General features: G+C 45.9%; 1 protein-coding gene across 10 annotated transcripts in view; it reads right to left on the bottom strand.

The window, feature by feature from the left end:
- Positions 1 to 22,562, bottom strand: part of Pcbp3 (poly(rC) binding protein 3) — a 202,442-nt gene that overhangs the window by 67,079 nt on the left and 112,801 nt on the right. Inside the window, exon 3 of one of the 10 annotated variants that reach the window (XM_059282461.1) lies at positions 18,178 to 18,254. The exons of the other annotated variants lie outside the window; for them this stretch is intronic. The gene's annotated coding sequence lies outside the window, so the exon portion shown is untranslated. The remainder of the gene's footprint in view (positions 1 to 18,177; positions 18,255 to 22,562) is intronic. 10 annotated transcript variants of the gene reach the window in all.

The raw sequence follows: 22,562 nt of genomic DNA, 5'->3' as shown, positions 1-22,562 counted from the left end.
GTGAGTACACAGGCTGTGCCATGAGGAATGAACCAATCAGGACACGGTGCATCCTGCTGCCCTTGGCAAGGGCTTCCTCCACTTCCCTGACTCTCAGGTGCCAGGACAGCCACTATGTCTTGATGAGGGGTCATCTGGCAGTGACTCCAGGTTATCTAAAACTGGTTAAGGAGAACAATGGCGCCAGAAAGCTGAAATGTGGGCTCTCCCACACACAGGGCTTCCTAGAAACTAAGGTGTGTTTTTTTTCATAAAGAAGGTACAGGCTGGTGCCACACAACTCTAGAGACCCACGTGAAAAGATAGTAAGAACTAATCAAAGTATGCCTCTGAGTAACAAATGTATAAACTCAAATGCAACCCTCTTGCTACAGATCTGTGCAAAGAGGGAGGATACAGCCATGGTCTGTCTCATGTTGCCTTTCTTGGTCTAACATCCAGAATAGCTGCAGTCCCTTGAGTGTGAGGGGAGGAAGCTGGCCTGCCCTTGCAGCTCTGCTGTGTGAGGGTGGATTGCCTATGTCCCACTCAGAGAAACAGTACTGCCAGGGCTCCTGGCCCCTGGTTCTGCCTTCAGCCTACGTGCTGGCTATTCTAGCACATGGCCATATGCCTGGGCTCTGGAAGTGTCTGGCCAGGCTCAGGGGCAAGCCAAGTGTGAGATCCTGAAGAAATAGGAGTACCTCCTACTGGTCAGCCCTTGCTCCCCACAGCCCGTCCAGCCAATCAGTAAAAGGCCAGAGCTAGCTAGGCAGCTCTCCTGAACACACTGAGAAACCAGTAGAGAGGAGTCTACATAGACAGGAGGCACATGGGCAAGAGGCTACTTGCAGCTCCAGCACTCTAAGGTTCAGTGGCCATCACAATGGCCATCAGCTTGGCCTCTGCTAGCTTCACTGTGAAAAGCCCTACTGTTTTCAGCTTTAAAGTTAATGTTTTTTATCTTTAACAGAAAAGTCCACAACTGTCGCTGACATTAAAGAAAAATGTTGCATACGATCCAGTTGTTTGGTTTCCTTCCTCAAGGATCACAGTGTGATGGGAGTGGAAGCCTGGCTGGCCATGGCTTGGCCCTTTGTCTCTACTTGCTGGATAGAGATTGTCCCTTGGTCCACCACACGCTGAGAGGCTAGCATTTTGAGGTGGCCCTCAAGATTGCCCACATGAGCACTAAAGTGGCTGTTTTTGTGAAGCTCAATTTGGCCACATTAGTTTCTTCTCCTGTTCCTGTCAATGGCCTGTCACTGAAGAGAATCCCAGAACCATGGCTCACCTTGGAACATGGTATGGTCGTAAAATGCAAAGTGGACTCTTCAGAGCTAGCTTCCTTTCAGCATGGCACTTTGAAGCCTGTGTAATAAAGCACTTGGAGTGAAAACTGATAGTCTAGAAAGTTCTGCTACCTCTACGTCACTTTGAGGAAGACTTTCGATGACCAATCCCATCATGTGTTTAATACATATAAGTATGCGCATGCACAAACACACACACACACACACACACACACATCTCAGCTGTGTTGGTAAATTTATGGAAATAGAAAATAGAACCTCTCAAAGTGTTCCAACTTTACCATTTTCCATAGCCCTGCAGGTCACAGATCTGAGGACGAGGGAAACTGAGACAGGAAAGTGGAACTTACGTCTCACCATAGCTCTTCCGGCTGTGTGACCCATGGTATCCAGGGCACGGTGACACAGACACCATTACCCAGTGGGATGAGACCAAAGGGCTGCAGTGAACACACCCTTGGTACCACCATTCCACAAGATCATTGTGCCCAGGAAGGCCCCTGGGCACACTGGGACTACAGTGATAGGGCAAGGAGTGTGAGGACTTCCGGAGGACCATGGAAGATCTACCACAACCTGGCAAGCCTTGGGACACGGCCACAGCCTCAGCGAGGCAGAGTCAGGTCCTCAGAGCAGCCTAGCTGCAAAGAAGCCCTCGAAAGACCTTTAAATGGGGCCAGGAAAGAGGAACAAGCCAGTAGGGAAGAATGGACTCCAGAGATGCAGGCTGAGGAACCAGCTGCTGCTGAGCTGGGTGGGGATGCCCGCACTGGGGCAGTGTAGAAGGGCTGCTGCAGGGGCTGGGTGGGGATGCCCGCACTGGGGCAGTGTAGAGGGGCTGCTGCTGAGCTGGGTGGGGATGCCCACACTGGGGCAGTGTAGAGGGGCTGCTGCTGAGCTATGTGGGGATTTCCGCACTGGGGCAGTGTAGAAGGGCTGCTGCTGAGCTGGGTGGGGATGCCCACACTGGGGCAGTGTAGAGAGACTGCTGCTGAGCTGGGCAGCTGCCTGGGCCAGGAGGAAGGAGAAAAAGGCATGAGCGGCTTATTTGTACACAATAGAGACCAAGCAGATGGTGACTCTTTTGATTCCTCTCCCATTGGGGGAGAGCCTAATTGTGAAATATGTTCAGCACCGTGTTAGCGTATGTCATTATTTTGTCAAATACTCACTACTGATAACTATCCTCTCTCATTAAGAATATGTCTTTCAAAATAACAAAGGATAAGTAGTTCATCAGAGAAGAGCTGCCCCCATTCCATGGCTTAGGCCAGGACAAACTGAGCAAGCCCTTGGCTGTCCAGGGTTGCTCTTTACTCCTTCTAATTCAGGAAACTTCAGAGCATAGCCCCTAAGTCTCCCCAAAAGTCCATTCCAAGGCTGGGTGGAAAACACATGGACACACACAATTTCCCGATGGTGCAGCCTCCCTGGCATCATATTCTGTAAGACTCACTTAAGACTCCTGTCCTCACTCTGCTCCCTCTAAAGCACTGGTTCTCAATCTTTCTAATGCTGGGACTCTTCAATACAGTTCCTCATGTTGTAGTGACCCTCAACCATAAAATTATTTCCACTGCTATTTCATAAATGTAATTTGCTACCATTATGAACTGTAATGTAAATATCTGCATTTTCTGATGGTCTTAGACAAACCCTATGAAAAGTTCATTTGACACCCCCCAAATGGGTCACGACCCACAAGTTGAGAACCATTGCTCTAAATGAATTTGCTGTTCATAGGTTGAGGTTTTATCTTTATATACAGTGACATCAATATATAGCATGGTACCACTAGAGGCTTCTGTAAAGCTGTATGTTCAAGGACTTTCCAGAGGGGGACTCTTAGCTCTTACATACAAAGGAGAGAGCCAAAACACCTCCAGGGAGTCAGTACACACAGGACTCAGGCCTGCAGAATCCAGATGTGTCACCTTGGTATACGTCTGCACAGATGCTGTAGTATGGCTATGGGTGTGATAAGTGGTTACTGTCTCAGCACAGACCTTATCTAAATCAGGGAAGAGGCACAACAAGATACAGGTCACAGGGCCTCCATGTGGGCCCTGGAAAGATCAGGTGAAGGTGGCCTCCCATTGCCCAGGGATCAGGACAATGCCTGGGGCTACAGCCTCACAGTCTCTGAGACAGACGACCTCTTGGAACACTAGGGAGACATGAACAAAGGTGCAGAGATGGGGGGGGCGGGTAACTGGGCTATAGCTGTAAATTTGGCAGGCAAGCACTAAGCTGTTGCCAATTGCCACAACCTGGTGAGACAGGGTCTGAAGTGCTCTGGGGCACCACCTTCCACTGCAGAATGTCAGGGAAGACAGGCTTCCCCTTTTGTTAAGTGTGGCAAATATAGTGGCTTCTGGGACAGGCAGGAGGGTGGATTCCACACAGCAGAGGCCCAGGGCACCTGAGCTGACCAGAGCATCAGCAGGAGGTACCAAACCAACATGAACTTTCTGGAATTTGATTCTTTCCACACCTGGGTTTTCAGTGAGGAAGCCAGTGACGTAAGATGCACACGTAGCTTCAAGGGCCCTGGCTGCCCACTACACAGAACTAGCTGAGGCTTCTAGCACATAAGGGTTGAAAGTATATGCGAAAAGCCCAGAGATGATCTAAAACATGGGAGCCACGTGACAGGCTGGTGAGAAGGGGAATCATGGGGAAGAGCAGCAGTAGGAAGGGCACTGCTAAGCTAGGAGCAGAGATGGTCACTTAGGTGCAACTCACAAACTGAGCCAAGGTATGTACCTTCTTCTTTCTCCCCAAGCACCCCCAAAATGTTTTTAATCTCAGAATGTGAAGACCTATAACCTCATCCCATGCCCCCTTATCCCAGAGGCTAGCCACAGGCTTGTAGAAAAAAAGTTGGGGGCTGGATGAACACAGGCAGACACATTTCTTGGCTCTGGCAACCATGGCACATTTGGAATCAAGAAAAGCTGGCCACACAGTCTGACGATAAAGCTGTTCCCATTCCAGCTTGCAGAGGGGATCCTCCATTATCAGGGATGTTTTCCCAGCTATGCCTGGGTGGGAATCTCATTAGGACCAAAAGCACAGGAAGTGAACGCACTTGTGGGGTGTGCGGGTACCTGGTGGCAGTGAGGAGTCCTGGGGGACTCAGTAGAGGTCAGCAAGCACAAGGCTGCACACCCAAGCACGTGTGCAATTGGAGATGAGTGATGAGCCTGGGCCACATGGCCATGAGAATCTTAGGGAGTCGGTCTGGGTCTCAAGAGCTGCTCCCTATGAGCTGTGAATAGGGAGGGACTGGCCTCTTGTAACAGAACATGATTTCTGGCAGAAGCCCCATAAGAATGTCATCTAAGGAATGTACTTTCAATTAGTGAACTTTCCTCCTGCTTACTTCAGGGACAAGACCCAGTTTAGAGCTCAGGAAAGAGAGGAGGCCAGGGCAGGAACACAACTAACAAAACACACCGTGCCTTTCTGAAGAAAGGATTCTGCTTCAGAAACGTGGAAAACTCAAGTCAACTGAGATGCAGCTTCAGGCATGTTAGTTAGCTCTGACCATGAGCTGATGGACAGAACACACTAGGGACTCTACACAGAGAATTACACAGCTGTAGCTCAGATCCATGCCCTGTGCATGGGGATGCTGGCCCCAGCCTCTCCAAAGAAGGCTGGCTGCTGTAGTCTGGGTGCTGTGGTCAACAGAACTTCCATACAGAGCAACCTCAGAAAGACACACTCATAATCTGGATGCTCCTCCCCCTTGATGTAGCCTACACTATGAAAATTGAATGTGTAACATCAGTGCCACTAGGTGGCAGCAGAGCGCCATGGCCTGATCAAGCACAGCGTGTCTCTACCTTTCCTCAAAGACAAAAATGTTGTCCTGGGCTTTGGATGTAGTCCAGCTCCGAGCCCTCCCAGAACCTGCTTCTATAATTCTAATACTAACAGGAATCACCCACACTTGCTCGCATTATTTTCCACAGCTATTTCTAGCTCCCAAGGCAGAAGTGAACTATCCTACAAAACTGAAACTACTTTCTTCCAGACTAGTGTAGAAAGTGTGTGCTGGCCTGACCCTTATTCATCGGGACAGTGACTTCAGTCAGTGCCCATTGCCTGTTACTACTTTCCTGGATCAGCAACACCGTTCTGTGGCACAGTTCACTTTCAGAGGCTTCCGCACTGTGTGTGGCATAAAGACCCACTCTTGTTACAAACAGGTTTGAACTCCTGAATGCCAGTTTGGGGTCGGGGGTTCTAAAGCATTAAGGGTCAAGTGGCAAAATGGAATGTGGAGTGAGAGGGTGCAATGTTCTGATAGTCAGCCCTGCCTGGGTCAGCCATGGTGCCCTCAAGGATAAGATACACATGACAATGAGTGCTGGCAATGGGTGTTATCAACTCAGTAAAGAAGAATCAGGGGTTCTTGTCCAGGCTGTAAGCTGCCCAATGAGCAGAGCCCATGATTGAAAGGGAGGCTGGGTTCTGCGGAAGACCTCCAGCCTTATAATGTGTAAGATGCTTTCTCCCAATCCTTCCCTGAGGGGCCAAAAGCAGCATGCAGAAATCAGTAAATGCAGGCCTTCAGAGACTACTAGACACTGGGCCCAGCTCTGCCCATTTCAGGGGACCCCAATTAAAGTGACAAATGGAACCCTTGCCCCCGTCAGCTTCACAAGGGCCATTGTGCTGTCAAGTGACAAGCTGGACATTTTCACCCATTCCTAATCACAAAACTGGGGTGGAGACACTTGGCAGGCGCCAGAACCATCACTCTGGCGTCCTCCCTGGTCTTGGAAAGGCAAAAGGTCAGGTAGGATCTCTGAGAACCACCCCCACCCAGACAAATCTGGGAAGATTGTGGAGTCAGTCTGCTGTCAAGGACCTAAGGTCACAAAGCAGTTTAACCCCTTGACAACCCACTCCATTTCTACTTACATGGATGGACAGGCCAACGACATACCCACCCACCTCCACCAACCAAGAGCTAGCCCCGTTGGTAGTGCCGAGATGTGGATCACAGATGTGATCTCTGGATTGTGCCAGCATAAGCGATGTACCGCACGGAGCAGTCTTCTCGGCCCATCAATGAGCAATATCCAGAAGAGTTTCTCTTCATGGGAAAGCTGCAACACACAGTGGCTGCCTCCCTGGAGTCAAGGGAACTCTACCTTTTTGCTCTACCACAAGACAGTGTTCAAGAACTCTGGTTGCTTTTGTTATTTTAATAGACCTTTTCCTTTTCTTTCTTTTTTGTTGTTGTTTTTGTTTTTTTGTTTTGTTTTGGTTTGGTTTTTCTAGGTTTTTTGTTTAGTTTTGTTTTTTGAGACAGGGTTTTTCTGTGTAGCCCTAACTATCCTGAAACTGTAGACCAGGCTGACTTCGAACTCAAGAGAGCCACCTGCCTCTGCCTCCCTCCCAAGTACTGAGATTCAAGGTGTGCACCATCACCATCTGTTGTTTTAGTAGACTTTTAAAGACTAGTTTTAGGCTCACAAACAACTGATTACCCATGTATCCCCTCACATTCTCACAGTCCCCTCCATTATCAGCATCTCCCACCAGAGCAAGCATGAGACATCACTCTCATTAAAAATACAGAGTTTACATCAGGGTTTACGTTTGTCGTATATTCTTTAACTTCAGGCAAAGGTATAATAATGACGTGTACCCACTATGACAGCATCACACAAACTATTTTTACTGCACTAAGAAACCCCTGTGTAATCTGCCTACCCAGCTTTCCAACCCCTCGGCAATCACCCATCTTGGTTCAGTCTCTGTAGTTACACTTTTTCTAAAGCATCATGCGGTTGGAATCATACGGTCTATAGCCTATTCTAATCAGCTTTCACTCAATAATAACTATTGATGATTTCTCTGTGTCTTTTCATGGGAGCTCATTTCTCTTTAGTACTGAATACTGTGCTGTCCGAATGTACCTATGCTTTCACTCATTGAAGAGACCTCGTTGTATCCAAATTTTCAGCAGTTATGAGTGAAACTGCTGTAAACACCGGTGTACAGACTTCTGTGTGGGCATAACTTTTCAACAAATTTGGGTAGACACCAAGGAGCAAAGTTGTGGGGTCATAAAATATGAGAATGTGTCATTTGTAAGAAACTGATAAAATCTTCACAAATGGCTGTGACATTTTGTTTCCCACTGGGAGGGAGGGAGGGTATGAATTCTCATAGCTCCCCATTTGTGCTAGCATGTGGCACTGTCAATGCTCTGTACTCTGGCCATTCTGGTAGTTATGTCATGATTGCTTGTTTGAAATCACATTTCTCTAATGACATATGATGTGGGAACTCTCATCTATTTGTTACATATGTAACTTTCTAGTGAAGTATCTGAATTTAAGAAGTTCTTTGTTTTATACAATAGTCCTGTAACATATCTTCTGTAAATGTTTCCCAGTCTGGGGCTTGTTTCTTGACTCTCTTGACAACATCATATTCTATAAAGCAGAAAACTTAACAAAATTCATCACTTCTTTCCTCCATAAATTGGTACTATAGCATCCTATCAGAAAAACCAAAAGCCATCTTGATTTTCTCCTATATTTTCTAGTTTAGTTTTGTGTCTTACATTTAGGTCTGTGGTCCATTTTGAGCTAATGCTTGTTTTGTTTTTTTGTTTTTGTTTTTGTTGTTGTTGTTTTGGCATGTGGACTCCGGTTGTTCCAGCTGTTGTGTTTGCCTAAGCTTCTTCACCAAAGACCAGCTGACTATACTCATGTGACCTACAGCTGAGATCTCAGTTATTAACTTGTCTATTCTTTTACCAATACAACATTATCATGATTACTGTAGTTTAAAGTTTTTAATTACATTTTCATTTATTTGGGTGTGTGCAAATGTGCAAATGTGTGCACATTCATACCAAGGCACACATGTGGAGGTCAGACAACTTGTGGGAATTAGTCCTGTCTTTCCACCATGTGGGTCCTGAAGAGTGATCTCTGGTCATGGGCTGGGTGGCAAGTCTCTGTTGAGTTATCTCATCAGCTCTATTATGGTAGTTTTATAGCAAGTCTTGAAGTCAGTAACATCATTTTGCTGTTTTCTTCTTCCTCCATCAGGATATTCTGGGTCCATTGTTTCTCCAAATAAACTTCAGAATTACTTTATCAATGTCTAAAATATAACTGATAAGCATGTTTATTTGTATTGTGGGGACTCTACATCAAGTTATGGCAAAGTGACATCTTCACAATATTGAATCTAATTCTCAAATATGAAACATCTCTCCATGTATTATCATTCTCCTTTGATTCATTTATCAGTTTTTTTCTAATAGTTTGCCTCATATATTTTGTGTGTGGTGTATATATGTGTTGTTTTGGCTAAGTATTGGGGGGAGGGGTGCCAATGTGGCATTGCATGCTAATTTAAATTTTGCTTGTTCACTACTAGTATATAGGACTCTGACTTATTTTTGTATATTAATCTTACATCTTGAAACTTTGCTGTAATGACCTACTAACTTTGTGAATTTTATGTCGTTTTTGCCTACTTCTTTTTAATCTTTTTTTTTTTTTTTTTTTTTTTCCGAGACAGGGTTTCTCTGTGTAGTTTTGCGCCTTTCCTGGATCTTGCAGGCTGGCCTCGAACTCACAAAGATCCACCTGCCTCTGCCTCCCGAGTGCTGGGATTAAAGGTGTGCGCCACCACCGCCCGGCTTCTTTTTAATCTTAAATGTCCTCCTATAGCCCAGATGTTAAAGGCTAGATAGGTTACCAGCATAGGGCTCTACTGGGAGGTGTTGGCAACTTTAGGAAGTGGTGCCTACTGGGGAGAAGTCAGTACACTGGAGGTGTGTCCTCAAAGATAATTGAGACCTTGTGTCTGTCTTCTCTCTCTCTCTCTCTCTCTCTCTCTCTCTCTCTCTCTCTCTCTCTCTCCGCCTAACCAGAGTCCAATCATCTCTTCTAAGAAGTCACTTGGTTTTCAATCTTTTCTTCTACTTCATTGATTCTTATCACTGTGATTTCATTTTCATCTAGTCCCAAACAGTTTTGAATTTGGCCTTATCATTTTCCCTCTCTCTGAAGAACTTCTAACATCTCTTACAGGCAGGTAGGTAATCTGGCACAGGTATCTGGTCTGGAACAAGAGTCTGGACCCCAGTGAGTCCTCTTCTGTTCCCAAGTCATTTCCTTATCACTTCTGCCTTTCTGGCCCTCTATCACTTTACCAACCAATTCCACAGGCTCAATTCCACTGGAAATGCTTGGAGCAGGAACTGCTTTCCAGCCCAAATCTATAACTGTAGGATCATTAAAATAAATTCTAGACAGAAATAAAAGCATAAAATAATACATACTACAAGAAACCAGCCGGGCGGTGGTGGCGCACGCCTTTAATCCCAGCACTCGGGAGGCAGAGCCAGGCGGATCTCTGTGAGTTCGAGGCCAGCCTGGGCTACCAAGTGAGTTCCAGGAAAGGCGCAAAGCTACACAGAGAAACCCTGTCTCGAAAAACCAAAAAAAAAAAAAAAAAAAAAAAAGAAAAAAAAGAAAATAAAAAGAAACCATTTGCATCAGTAACTTTTCCTGTTGCTGTGATAAATTTCCCTAAAAAAAACGAGAGAACTTAAGGGAGAATAAGGCTTATTTTGGCTGAGAATTCAAGGTACAGTCCATCATGGCAGGAAGTCCAGGTGGCTGACCACATGGAATCCTCAGTCAGGAAGCAAAGAGTGATGGCTGCCAGTGTTCAGCCAGCTTTCTTCTTTTCTATGCAGTCTAGACCCAAGCTTAGGGAATGGCGCTGCCCACTTTTAGGGTGGGTCTTCCTGCCTCAATTAACCAAGATAATCTCTCACAAGCATGGCCAGAGGCTAACCTAATCTGGACCATTCCTCACAGATCTGTCCAAAGGCTTGTCTCCTAGGAGATTCCAGATCCCGTTAGGTTGCTAAGTCTTATTAACTATCACAACATTCAATATTTATATAGCTCTGCAATGAATAAAACAACTATATGTCTTAATCAAAAGTAAGAACTTAAAAAAGGAAAGAACACCTAGAAATTAACATTTAAAGTGTGACTTTCCCAAAAGGAAAATTGGCTGTGCATATAAAATATAAAACTCTCAAAGAATAACCAGCAAGGAATTTGGGGGGCCCTAGAGCATGCAGCACCATCTGTAGAAAATGGGTGCTGGTTACAGTGGCATCTGAGTAGAAGGTGATGCCAAAGCAGATCCTTGGAGGACAAAGCCTACCCACAACTCTGGGTCAACAAACAGAAGTAGAACCTGGCACAGATGCATTCTGGGAGGTAGTGACCCACACCTGGGACCATGGCCATGGGAGGCCTGCTTTGCAGAGACCTTTCTACTCACCCTCCCACTGCTAATCCTGTGACTCAATTCCTCTCATTTTTTTGCTCCTTGTTCTAAATGGGGATCATGAAATACCCACCTTTCAGGACTCTGTAAAGTACTCTGTAATTTGCAAAATGTTACACAAATGAGGGAATTTTAGGTTTTGTTTTCTTCATATAATCCTAAAGTAAAAAATAGGAGACAAGAGAAAGGCATGGGGCATGCATTTGCTATCTTCGTTTCAAATGATGCCAGGATGCCACTGTCTGCTGGAACAGAGAGGAGGCAGGAAGGTGTGTGCGGTGCACTCTGGATACCCCATCTCAGCACCTAGCCTGTTTCCCATTCTGTATTGAGGGGCAGCCCACAGCAGCCCACTCTCCCTTGTTGCAGTTTCTAACCACTTGAAGAAGCCCAGACACCAGTGATGAGTCACTGAACCATGTGACTCTGTCGCAGTGGCACTGTGACCATATCTTTGGCAGTCCTTCCTTCTTCTACTGGCTATCAGGTGGGTCACGCTTTCTCTAGACAGAGTTGACACCTATCTAAAGCAAAATTATTCAGGGGCTATTGTCCCTGAAGGCATGAGGGAGGCTTTCTTGATGTCTCTTCATGCCATCCTGCCAGTTCTCTCGGTCTCCAAGGCAGAGGGAGATGCCCACTCCACATACAGCCAGGATAAGGGATAGGCTACATCTCACCTATCAGAAGCATGCTGATAATTGTCTAACTGGTAACAAAAAGGGAAGCAAGTAGCATTCTCTTCTAGCACTGTTAGCTCTACCCTGACCTGAATGCACTATTCTGCCACACTGCCCCAAGAGGCCCAACCACTCTGTATGGCTGTTGTGGCTATTCTTGGTTGTCAACTTGACTACATCTGGAATTAACTAAAACCCAAAAATGGAGGGCACACCTGTGAGGGACTTTTGCTTAATTCGAAGTAGGAAGATCCACTTCTAATCGAAATCTCTGAGGTAGGAAGACACGCCTTTAATCTAGATCTTTTGAGCTCAGAAAACCCACCTCTAATCTTGACCACACCTTCTGCTAGAAGCCGATATAAGGACATGGAAGAAGGAAGCTTTTGCTCTTTACCTGCCTGCTCTAGCGTTGCTAACAAGTCCATTCCTTCACCATCATTAGAGCCTACTTCTTTGTGTACACCAAAGACCAGCTGAGACATCCAGCCTCACGGACTGAACAACTACTGGATTCTTGGACCTTCTATTGGTAGATAGCTATCATAAGACTAGCTGGACCACAGCCTGCAAGCTATTCTATAAAATCTCCTTTTTATATCTATCTATATCTAGATAGATATACATGGAGAGAGAGAATGAGATTCTTTCTATAAGCTCTGTTACTCTAGAGAACCCTGACTAACACAATGGCACCAACTCCAGGGGTCCACTACTGGCTGGGCTGCCTGAAGGGTTAAGGGGTCTAGGGGATTCAGAAGGAAAGATTCTGACCTCACTGGCATCTTCTCAGAGTCCAGTTTCAAACTCCTCCTTGCTACTACCACCACCCATCCAGAATGCTTAAATTACCCACTTCTCTTGATCTATCCTAGTAGAGGGAGCATCCAGCTCCCCATGCATGCAACCATATGCCTTTTTCTACAGGAGCCAAGCCCCTAGTGAGGGATACCCTTAGGCCCTGCATTCTCAAAAGGGCACAGGCCAACACTGAGGCAGTTGTGCCAAGTTTCCATTGTGATGGTGTCCCATGTGGCCACCTAGTGCCAGGGTAAGGATGCCCGAGGCAGTCCAGGGAAGCCTGAGGCCTTAGCACAGATACAGTTGGGGGAGGAGAGGATGCAAAGTACTCCCCCACAGCAGGGCTGTGTATCACCACGGAGTCAAGCAATGGAGAAGCTCTGCTGGCAATACCTGACATCCTTCGTGATGGTTAAACCTTCACTGTCAATTTGATGGATTAGAATCACTTAGGAGATATATGTCTGGGCATGTCTCTCAGGGTATTTTTAGGCAGGTTTAACTGAGAAGGAGGGATCTACCCTGAAAGTGGGTGGTACCATCCACAGGCTAAGGTCCTGGACTGAATAAAAATGGAAAAAACGAGACAAGAAGCTGAGCGCCAGCAGTCATTTCTCCACTTCCTGTGAGTGCAGTGTGATTGGCTACCTCATGTTACCATGGGCATGCTTTTCTGGCCATATGATCTATAACCCTCCAACAATGAGCCACGTAAGTCTGTCCTTCCTTTCCTTCCTTTCCTTTCCTTTCCTTCCTTTCCTTTCCTTCCTTTCCTTTCCTTCCTTTCCTTTCCTTCCTTTCCTTTCCTTCCTTTCCTTTCCTTCCTTTCCTTTCCTTCCTTTCCTTTCCTTCCTTCCTTTCCTTCCTTTCCTTCCTTTCCTTCCTTCCTTCCTTTCCTTCCTTTCCTTCCTTCCCTCCCTCCCTCCCTTCCTTCAGTTGCATTGGTCAGGAATTTTGTCCTAGCAATGAAAAAAGTGACTAATGCACCTTTCCTGTGCAGCAGGGGTGAGACTTCCCTACAGGCCCATCTGATGGAGGCAGTTTCTCAACTGACATCTCCTTTTCCCAGACGACTCGAGCTTGTACCAAAACGACAAAAAACTAGCCAGCACATCTACTGAGCCTCCTCACCAGCCTAATTTTTAATAGAATCCAGCCAGCACATCTACTGAGTCTCCTCATCAGCCTAATTTTTAATAGAATCCAGCCTTTCCTTCACTAGGGAAAAGTTTTTGTGAACACTTCATGAGCTCAATGTTACGCTTCTCCTACTCTCGCTGGGCATCATGGTCAACAGGAATCTCTGGTCCCTGATTTTAGCCTAGTCAGAAAGATTCAGTGTGTAGAAACCCCAGTCACGTTCATTAAGCCAGTGCCCACAGACTCCAACCTTGTTTCTGCTCCCTGTGCTACCTCGAGACCTGTCTGGGGTCAGTCTCTTGCCTGGCCTACTAGGCTCTGGACATCTTTAATCTCCCAGGAAAGTATACTGTTTAGTACACATCATATTTCCACAGCCCAAGACTGGGAACACGGGAGGAGTCAACACACACCCATGGAATAACACAGCAACTACCATTCCTGTGGCGTTCCTGGTCCTATTAGATGGCAGGCTGAACAAGTCATGAGGACCAAGCCAGTAAGTAAGCAGAGTGTGGCTTCTGCCTCCTCTGGGTTTCTATGTTTCTACTCTGACTTCCCTCAGTGTTGGAATGTGACCTGAGAGCTGTAAGATGAAATAAGCCCTTTCTTCCCCAAGTTGCTTTTGGTCATGGTGTTTTACTGCAGTAAGAAAAGCCCATCTAAGACATCAGTGAGTCTTTATTTTCTTCATCATGTGATTCAGCCATCCTGTCTCGTGTATTTTGCTGCCCTAAATGTTTGCTTCTTTCTGAAGTCCTTGGCTGTTTCTTTGGAGGAAGCAATGCTTCTATCTGAATCTTTTTCTCATGTGGTATACTTATAAACCCGTCCCTTGACCGCTCTTCCTATTGTGTGTGGCACTTCTCCTGCTTTTCATTTTCTTCAAGTGTGTGATGGAGCTTGGCTGTGTTCACAGTTCTGCTAAAGCCTCAATCTGCTTGTCCTGTCCTGGATCCCATACACCTCCATTCTGTCTTCAGGGAGCGGTTCCCAGGCCCTGTCTGGAGTTACAGATGACCTAACCACAGTCTACTTTCTCAATGTGAGTTGGGCATACACATCTGGAGCTTGCCCCTTTTTCTCACCTGCCCCTCCGTGCATCGGAGTTCTTATTCTTTGTGGCCTTTCTACATTCCCTACAATGTTCACAAGCATTATTTGTTTCAGTCGATTAATCTATATGCCTGGCCCTCTAACTGAAGGCACTCCTGTTCCTACTGTAGCTGCTGCTTAAATTATCTTTTCTGAAGGTCTTTGGATTAAAATGACAGTAGATGACAGTTCTCTGCAATCTTCCTGTTATATACATCACCAGGAGACTGGTGTGCACTATCTTTAGGCTCTAAACATCCTTCCTCAAGTGCTGGTGACATTTCCAGCCAGCAGAGCCACAGAAGGCCTGCACCTACTTCCCAGTCTCACTTAAGAAAGGCACCACAAAGGCCAGGTGGGGCTGGGGACTGCTTGCCTTGAGGTCTGGGCACAGAAGGGAAGCAGGAGTCCAATCACATGATAAAGCAAGGAAAAGCTGAGGGCCAGAAGCATGGCTTTGGACTGGTGACAGGTCCAAGGGCCCTGTTCCCACGTGTAGCTCAGGCCCAGAAGTACATCACATCACAAACTGCACATCACTCTCGGGAGCAGAGGCTAACTCGTGTAGCTACTCTGTATTTATTCAAGACTTACCCTGCAATTTCTCTGTTGCCTATAATTACCCTGTGCCACTACATAACACTTGCTGTTTAGTTAAAAGGCAATAACCATGGAAACCAAGTACTGTTCTCTAACTTGAAAAAGTGTGTATGTGTGTGTGGAGGGGGGGGGGGGTTAATTTCTTGGTTGTTTTCCACTTTGAGAGCAGTTAAGGTACAACCACCAACAACGGAACAGAAGCCAGGTATGACATTCTGCCTCCTGCTGTCCTCTTCTCGGTCTCTCGTGTCCCTGCTCACATCAGTCCGCTCTCTTCGCCCCGACTTCTCACTGGTTCTTACTGATCAGAAGTTAGTCCCTACTAAAACACCACTCTGCCAGTTCCACCCTAACCAGGCAACTGTGCCAGTGCCATTGGAAAACAAAAGCTACCAAGCACGTGGCATAGTCACACATGGGCCACACACCCCAGAGGTTGAAACTCTCCTTTCTGGTCTGGTCACAGTTCCAGACTTTCAAACGCATCCTTTACAACCAAAACTGTCTTTGAATGTACACACTGAATTTCAGATGGAGTCCTTTGTCTTCACACCTCTCCATGCTCACTTTGGGCTGATGGCCAACAGCACCCTTAGGGAAACACTTCCTTGCTGGACCCCACTGGTACCCACAATACCCAGCACTGGCCTCAGTGGGCTGTCTCCTCTCCCTCCTGCTTGTGTGTGGCACCTCAGATATATGCTGCTGCTTCTCCCATTTCCACAAGCAACCTAGCTTCCTTCTTCCCTCTATCTTTTCCCCTGTACAGTAAAACTCTCCAAAGTAGCTTCCACCATACCTGCCATCCCTAATTTTCATGCACTCCACCTTCACCCGTTTTTTTTAAAGAAAATACTTTATTTATTTTTATTTTATATGTTTGTGAGTGTTTGCCTGCATGTATATCTGTGCACCACATGGATGCGATGCCCAAGGATGCTGGAAGAGGACATCAGCGTCCCTGGAACTAGAGGTACAGGTGGCTGTGAGCTACCATGTGGATGCTGGATACTGAACCCTGGTATCTTGTAATAGCAGTAGGAACTCTTATCCATGGAGTCACAGCTCCAGCCCATCACCACCACCCCTTACACACTTCACTCATGTTCCCTGAATCTAGCAAGCTCAAGACTGCTTATGACTCCCCAGACTTTTGTGCTCAGTCCGCACTCTCACCCTGGCAGGTGAGGCTGCTTGCTGATGTGCCTCATGGCCCCTCCTCTCCCTAGTCTCACTCCAGCTCAATGCCTGTCTGTTCCTCTGCCTCCCTACTCTACAGAGGCTGGAACCTCCCAGGCCAGGGCTGAGCCTCTCCTCTGTCTACCGATGGTCCAGACTGTCGGCATCAATACACGGATTTGCTGACCAAGCATAAGTCTACATTTCCTTTGTCTTCTCTGCCAGGCGCCTCTCAGCCTGAAAGTCTCGCCTTAGCTCTGCATCAGTGCTGATGGTCTCCCTGTTATTCACCTAGAGCCTGGTGGTTCTTCAAGTCCTTTGTCACAGACATTGCTTCTCACTGTTAAGAGATCCTGCCTCACACTGAGACGGTCATGAGAAGCCTTATGCTGCTACCTCAAGTCAGGAAGTCAACAGTAGCCGAACGTGGGCTTTGTGCCAGGTTCTGGGGAGGCTTGGGGCAGATGCACCAGTGTCCCTGGGGGTGAGGGGGGTCTGTCCCAGAGATGGCCATCCAGAGTGGACTTCACACTCGAGGACAAAGAACAACCATATACACTCAGCAGATAATGGAAAGGGGCACAAGCCCTTGTTCTAGTCACATGGTTCTACCTACCACTGCTTCTCACCTGTGCCCAGGCTGAGTCTCCTAACTGGTCTCTCCTCACACCCTGGGTCGCTTGAGAGTCTATCCTCCCCAGAAGCCACAGTGACTTTGTAACAAACCGTCAGCTCGGCTCTCTCTTCTGCTTACACCATCAACGGCTCTCACTCAGGCTGGATGACGTTGCAGGGACCCACACTTGCCTCTCAGAGCTAAGCTGCCCCACACTCACTCTCCTCCGGCCACACTGGCCCCTGGCACTGCTGTACTCTAAACGTTCCTGCTGGCCATTTCTTCTGCATGGCTGCTCTTCATTTGCAGCTCCCTCTCTCACCTTTGTTGAAATGTCACCTCAAGTGGGGCAAGTGTGTGTGTGCACAGCTATATGTACATACGCACTCATGCATACACACAAACACAAGGGAGCACCAACATGCACAACTATGTGCATATCAACTGACATAAACATTATCACACATGCACAAAAACACACATATGCACCTTCCTATACATGCGTGCACAAACATAAACGTGTCTAGATGCATTCCTACACCCACACCCATGTGTGTATGTGCTCATTCATACCCATGTGAACTCACATTTACATGCACAGGCACTAATATGTGTATAAGCATATATACCTGTGTGCCTGTACATTACATGCACACCTGCACTAACACACATGTATGTACATACTCATTTCCTCTTGATCCCCTTCCTTTACACCCTTTCCCTTCATCTTCTGAATCTATCACTGGTTTTCTCAGATGTAAAGTCCACCCTGGACAGCCATCCCTAGGAACACATGCCCGGGCTGCTCACTTGTAGATATGTCCCAAGTCTGCTCAGAGCCTGGCATAGAGCCCACTTTGGTTACTGTTGATCTGCTGACCCTGGAGCCGCTCAATTCCTTCAGCCTCACCTATAATCACTCCTCAGGTCAGTCCTACTCTGCAAGCTCCCACTACCTCCACTGTTCCTAACTGATGAAAATGACCACAAAGCAAGTAAAGAATTACCAACGTTCTGTGTAGACGAGAAGTAACAGTCACCATCAACCCAGGCCATATTATTTAGAAAGAAGCATTTGTTTTCGCTCCGCTACAAATTACCCCTGAAGAAAAATAAATAGACGAGAAGCAGGCAGTACTGACAGGCTCTGAACAGCTCCTTCTTGATGTCCCTGTGATGTGACAGGGCAGAAGGGGGTTACTGGGAATTGGGTCAGAGTGGAAAAGCAAGGCAGGAACCAGAAGTCAGGACCAGTCCTAAGTTGGGGTGGGAAGGGTGGGAGTTCTGGGCTGAGGTCAGGCACAGGCAGGCACAGGTGGGCAAAGCAGGTCAAGGCAGGCAGGGTCACAGGTGGCCATTGTCTGGAACAGGATGGGGGCTGGGTGGGCAAGTCACCAGCAGGGGTGGACGAGAGTACCTGGGAGCGCCTCCTTCTCCCGGCCTGGGGACGCCTGTCCTGCCAGCCCACCTGCTCCCCGAGGAGAGACTGTCCATCTACCAAAAAGCAAGGGAGAAGCGTCACATTACCTGAGGAACCTGACAAGGCCAATAATATGAAGGCACACAGGCCATAACCCACCTGACCCCTTTCAGTCCCTTCTCAGTTTGGGGAGCTCAGAGAAATTAGGTATAGCGTCCACCAGCAATTGTCAGACACTGTCCTATGGCTCACAGTACACCCCAATAAAGAGACACTGGGGACCCTGGTGCGGCCGCCTGTCCATTCCTGGTACTAAGCATTTATTGGACAGCCTCACTTTTCCCCAGCCCTTTGCCTGCAGCACATAACTACCAGAGCTGCATCCCAAAGTCCACTTTGGTCACTCCTTAACTTGACCTTCAAAACAGTCTGCAACCTCAGTGAGCCCAGAAATGCATCTTTGAAATCTAACCACACATCTCTGAAGGGATGTTAAGTACCTCGATTTGATGTATGTTAGCTAAGCCTACTGTTTGTGGAACATAATGACAGAAGAGAAAAACGAAGCCATTAAGTCCTGTCTAGGACACCTCCCCTGCTCTGTACCCAGCAGTCAATGGAGAGGATCTTATTCTTTGGTGTTATAGAATGCTGTCTTCTAGGCATAACAGCCATTACATCTTTTTAAAATGTTTTTATTAGCATATAATAGTTATACATAATAATGGGTTTCATTATAACTTTCCATACACATATATAATGTATTTCAATCATATTCACCCCCATTCCTCCTCTGCCAATAAACATCTTTCCAGTTAGCTCCCTCTTCTGTTTTCATCCCACCCCGCTTGTAGTTTCCTTAGGGTTCTTTGCAGGAGCATGGGCAACTAACCCGTGGCTACACTACTAGAGAAACTGTCTCTCTTTCCTCCCATCAACCATTAACTGAATATAAACCCTCAGGCAGAAGTAGCTCCCATGAGACAAGATACTGGCAGATTCAATCCTGTTCAGATTTGTGCCAGGAATTCAAGAGTGTAGCGGCCATGTCATACCCAGATGTCAATGTTCCATATTGCTACCCCACCCCAATTTCCTCCAGATGTTATATTCTTTCCATCCCTTCTTCTGCTGCGTTCTCTGAACCCTAGAGGGGAGACACAGATTTTCCACTTCCAGGAATTCAATAGCCATTTATTTTCAGGCCACGGACCAGTTAGGGGTCTCTACAGTTACTGCTGGCTGTGTAAAAGGAAGCTTCGCTGATCAAGGCTGACATCAACACCAATCTACAGTCATAAACACAGTTGCTTAGAAGGCATTCGACAGGCACATTTAATAGCAATAGCTTCCTCACTAAGGCCTGTTACCTCCCCAGCCTTAGGCTTTTGACCAGGTTCAGAGTATCAGTCATGAATACCCTCCTGTGGAGCAGGCATCAACATTAATAAATAAATAAATAAAAAGCTGTTGGTTACCATATAACAGACCTGCCACTATTGTACCAGTGGGCTCGGCCAGTCAGTATTGTTGCATACAGAATCCAAGCAGAGTAAGACTGCTGATGGTAATTCTTCCTCAGCAGCCTGAAAAGCAACATCACCACTATGAGAGCTAGCAAGCAGGGAGGAAGCTTCTAGCCCAGTTGTAGCCTGATTTTTCTATGTCCTCTGACCAAGGCACGTTGTGTCCTCAGGGTCTTACAATCTACTTTTAGTGGGCAACCAACAGCATTGGCCTATATTGGGGGGGGGGGCGCTTCAGGAGCTCCCTGACCATAACTCATAGGAGAATAGCCCACCCATGACATTAGGATTTTTGTTTATTAACGCATGGCTTCTAGGAGCAGCTCTGCCCACACACTTAAAGTATATCCATTCCAAGTCCTTTTTAACTTTTCAATTAGCTTATCAAGTATCAGATTTATGACCTTTTCCTGCACCATTCATTTTGGATGCCCCTCCCACCACAATCCCTTGCACTTCCCCTATCCCCCCACTTCTGTGCCCACTTACAATTTTTCACTCCCAGAATCCCCTCTTCCAATTGTATACATGTTTTCTACACAATCCTCCACCACTCACACAACTTAAAGATTCTTTTTACCTGTTTCATAGGCCCCTTTTTTCTAGTTTCCTAGGCTCTACAACTACTCACTTCCATATGAAAACAGACTTGTAAAGTGACAAGCTAGGGCCATCATATGAGAGAGAAAACTCAGTGTCTGTCTTCCTAAGCCTGAGTTACCTCACTTAATGTATTTTCCAGTTCTATCAATTTCTCCTACAAAATTCATAATCTCACTTTTCTTTTTGACTGAATGAAATTCTATTGTGTTTATGTACATTCCATTCCCACTCACCAGTTGGTGGAGGCTGATTTCATTTCCTTACTATTGTGGAGACAGTAGCAATAAACGTGGATGTACAAGTACCTCTGTGGTAGGATATGTAGTCCTTTTGGGAAATGGCCAGGAGTGGTATACCTGGGTCATATGCAAGTTCAATTTTTGGTTTTGTGAGAAACTTCCACACTGATTTCCACAATGCCTGCACTAGTTTATACTCTCACTGACAGTGCATAGGTATTCCTCTTCTCCATACCTTTGCCAGCATCTATTTTTTTTCTTTTAAAAAATATTATTTTTATTTTATGTACATGAGTGTTTGTCTGCTTGAACATATGCAGGTACTGCATGCATTCCTGATGTCTGCAGAGTCCAGATGAATGTGCCAGGTCCTCTGGAACTAGACAGTTGTGACTCACTATGTAGATGCTGGGAACTGAACCCTGAACCTCTCAAGAGCAGTAGGTGTTCTTAAGCACAGACCCATCTTTTCAACCCCCATTTATTTATATTCTTGAAGAGAGCCAATCTAACTGGGATGAGATGGACTCTTGCCATAAGAGAAATCTCAGAGTGGTTTTTGGTTTTTTTTTTTTTTTGTTTTTTTTTTTTGGTTTTTCGAGACAGGGTTTCTCTGTGTAGCTTTGCGCCTTTCCTGGAACTCACTTGGTAGTCCAGGCTTTCCTCGAACTCACAGAGATCCACCTGGCTCTGCCTCCCGAGTGCTGGGATTAAAGGCGTGCACCACCACCGCCCAGCTCAGAGTGCTTTTAATTTGTATTTTTCTTATGGCTAATGGCGATGAACACTTGTAAAAATATTCATCGGCCATGTGTATTTCTTCTTCTGAGAACTCTGTTCAGTTCCTTAGTCTGTTTTTAATTGAGTTGTTTCCTTGTTTAGTTTTTGGAGTTCTGTGTAGTAATCCTCTATCAGATGTACAGCTACCCATCCTGTGGGCTGTCTCTTCCTCACTGATGGCTTCCTTTGCTATCCAAAAGCTTTTATCATGAGTTTCTGTTTGTTGACTATTGACCTCAATTCTGAGGAACTGGAGTCCTATTCAGAAACTCTCTAATGATTTCAAAGTTCCATGTATTACATTAAAGTCTAATCCATTTAAAGTTGATTTTTATGAAGAGTGAGAGATAAGGATTCTAGTTTCATTTTCATACGGGTAGATATCCAGCTTTCCTAGAATCATTTGTTAAGGATGCTATCTTTTCTCCAATGTGTATTTTTTGGCATCTTTGTTAAAACTCAAGAGGCTGGAGTTGTGTGGACTTATATCCAGGTCCTCTATTCCTTTATAATGACCTCTATGCCTGCCTTCTGTGCCAATAATATGCTGTTTTTATTACTATGGCTCTGTAGCATAATTTGAAACATGAAATATGGATACTTCATATTCTTTCTGCTGAGGATTGCTTTGACAATCCAAGATGTCATACTTAGCTTCAGCTGTCAACCTGACACAAACTTACCTGGAAAGGGAATCTCAATTCAAATATTCCCTCATCAGATCAGCCCATGCAATGTCTATGGAGTATTTTCTTATTTGCTCATTAATGTTGGAGGGTCCAGCCTTCTGTGGATGGTACCATCCCTAGGCAGGTGGGCCTGAGCTATATAAGAAAGGTAGCTGACCATGAGCCTGGGAACTATTCAGTACATCATTCCTCTGTGGTTTCTGCTTCAAGCTCCTGTGTTGGCTTCCCTTGATGAAGGGGTGTAAAGCATAAGAAAAAAAATAAACTCTTTCCTCCTCAAGTTGCTTTTGGTCATGGTGTTTATATCATAACAACAGAAACAAATCTAAAACACAAGGTCTTTTGTTTCCAGATGAATTTTTAAAGTTTTTTTCCCTGATTTATGTGCATTGTAATATTGATGAGGATTGCATTGAATCTGTAGGTTGTTTTGGTATACAATTATTCTTTTAATATTAATTCTTTCAATCCATAAACATGGTAATTCCATGTTCTAATGTCTTTCTCAATTTCTTTCTTCAGTGTGTAAAGGTTTTCCTTATAGA

Source organism: Peromyscus eremicus, chromosome 16_21 (assembly GCF_949786415.1).
Source record: "Peromyscus eremicus chromosome 16_21, PerEre_H2_v1, whole genome shotgun sequence".
Taxonomy (NCBI): Eukaryota; Metazoa; Chordata; class Mammalia; order Rodentia; family Cricetidae; genus Peromyscus; species Peromyscus eremicus.
This window is presented reverse-complemented; position numbering and strand designations above follow the sequence as displayed.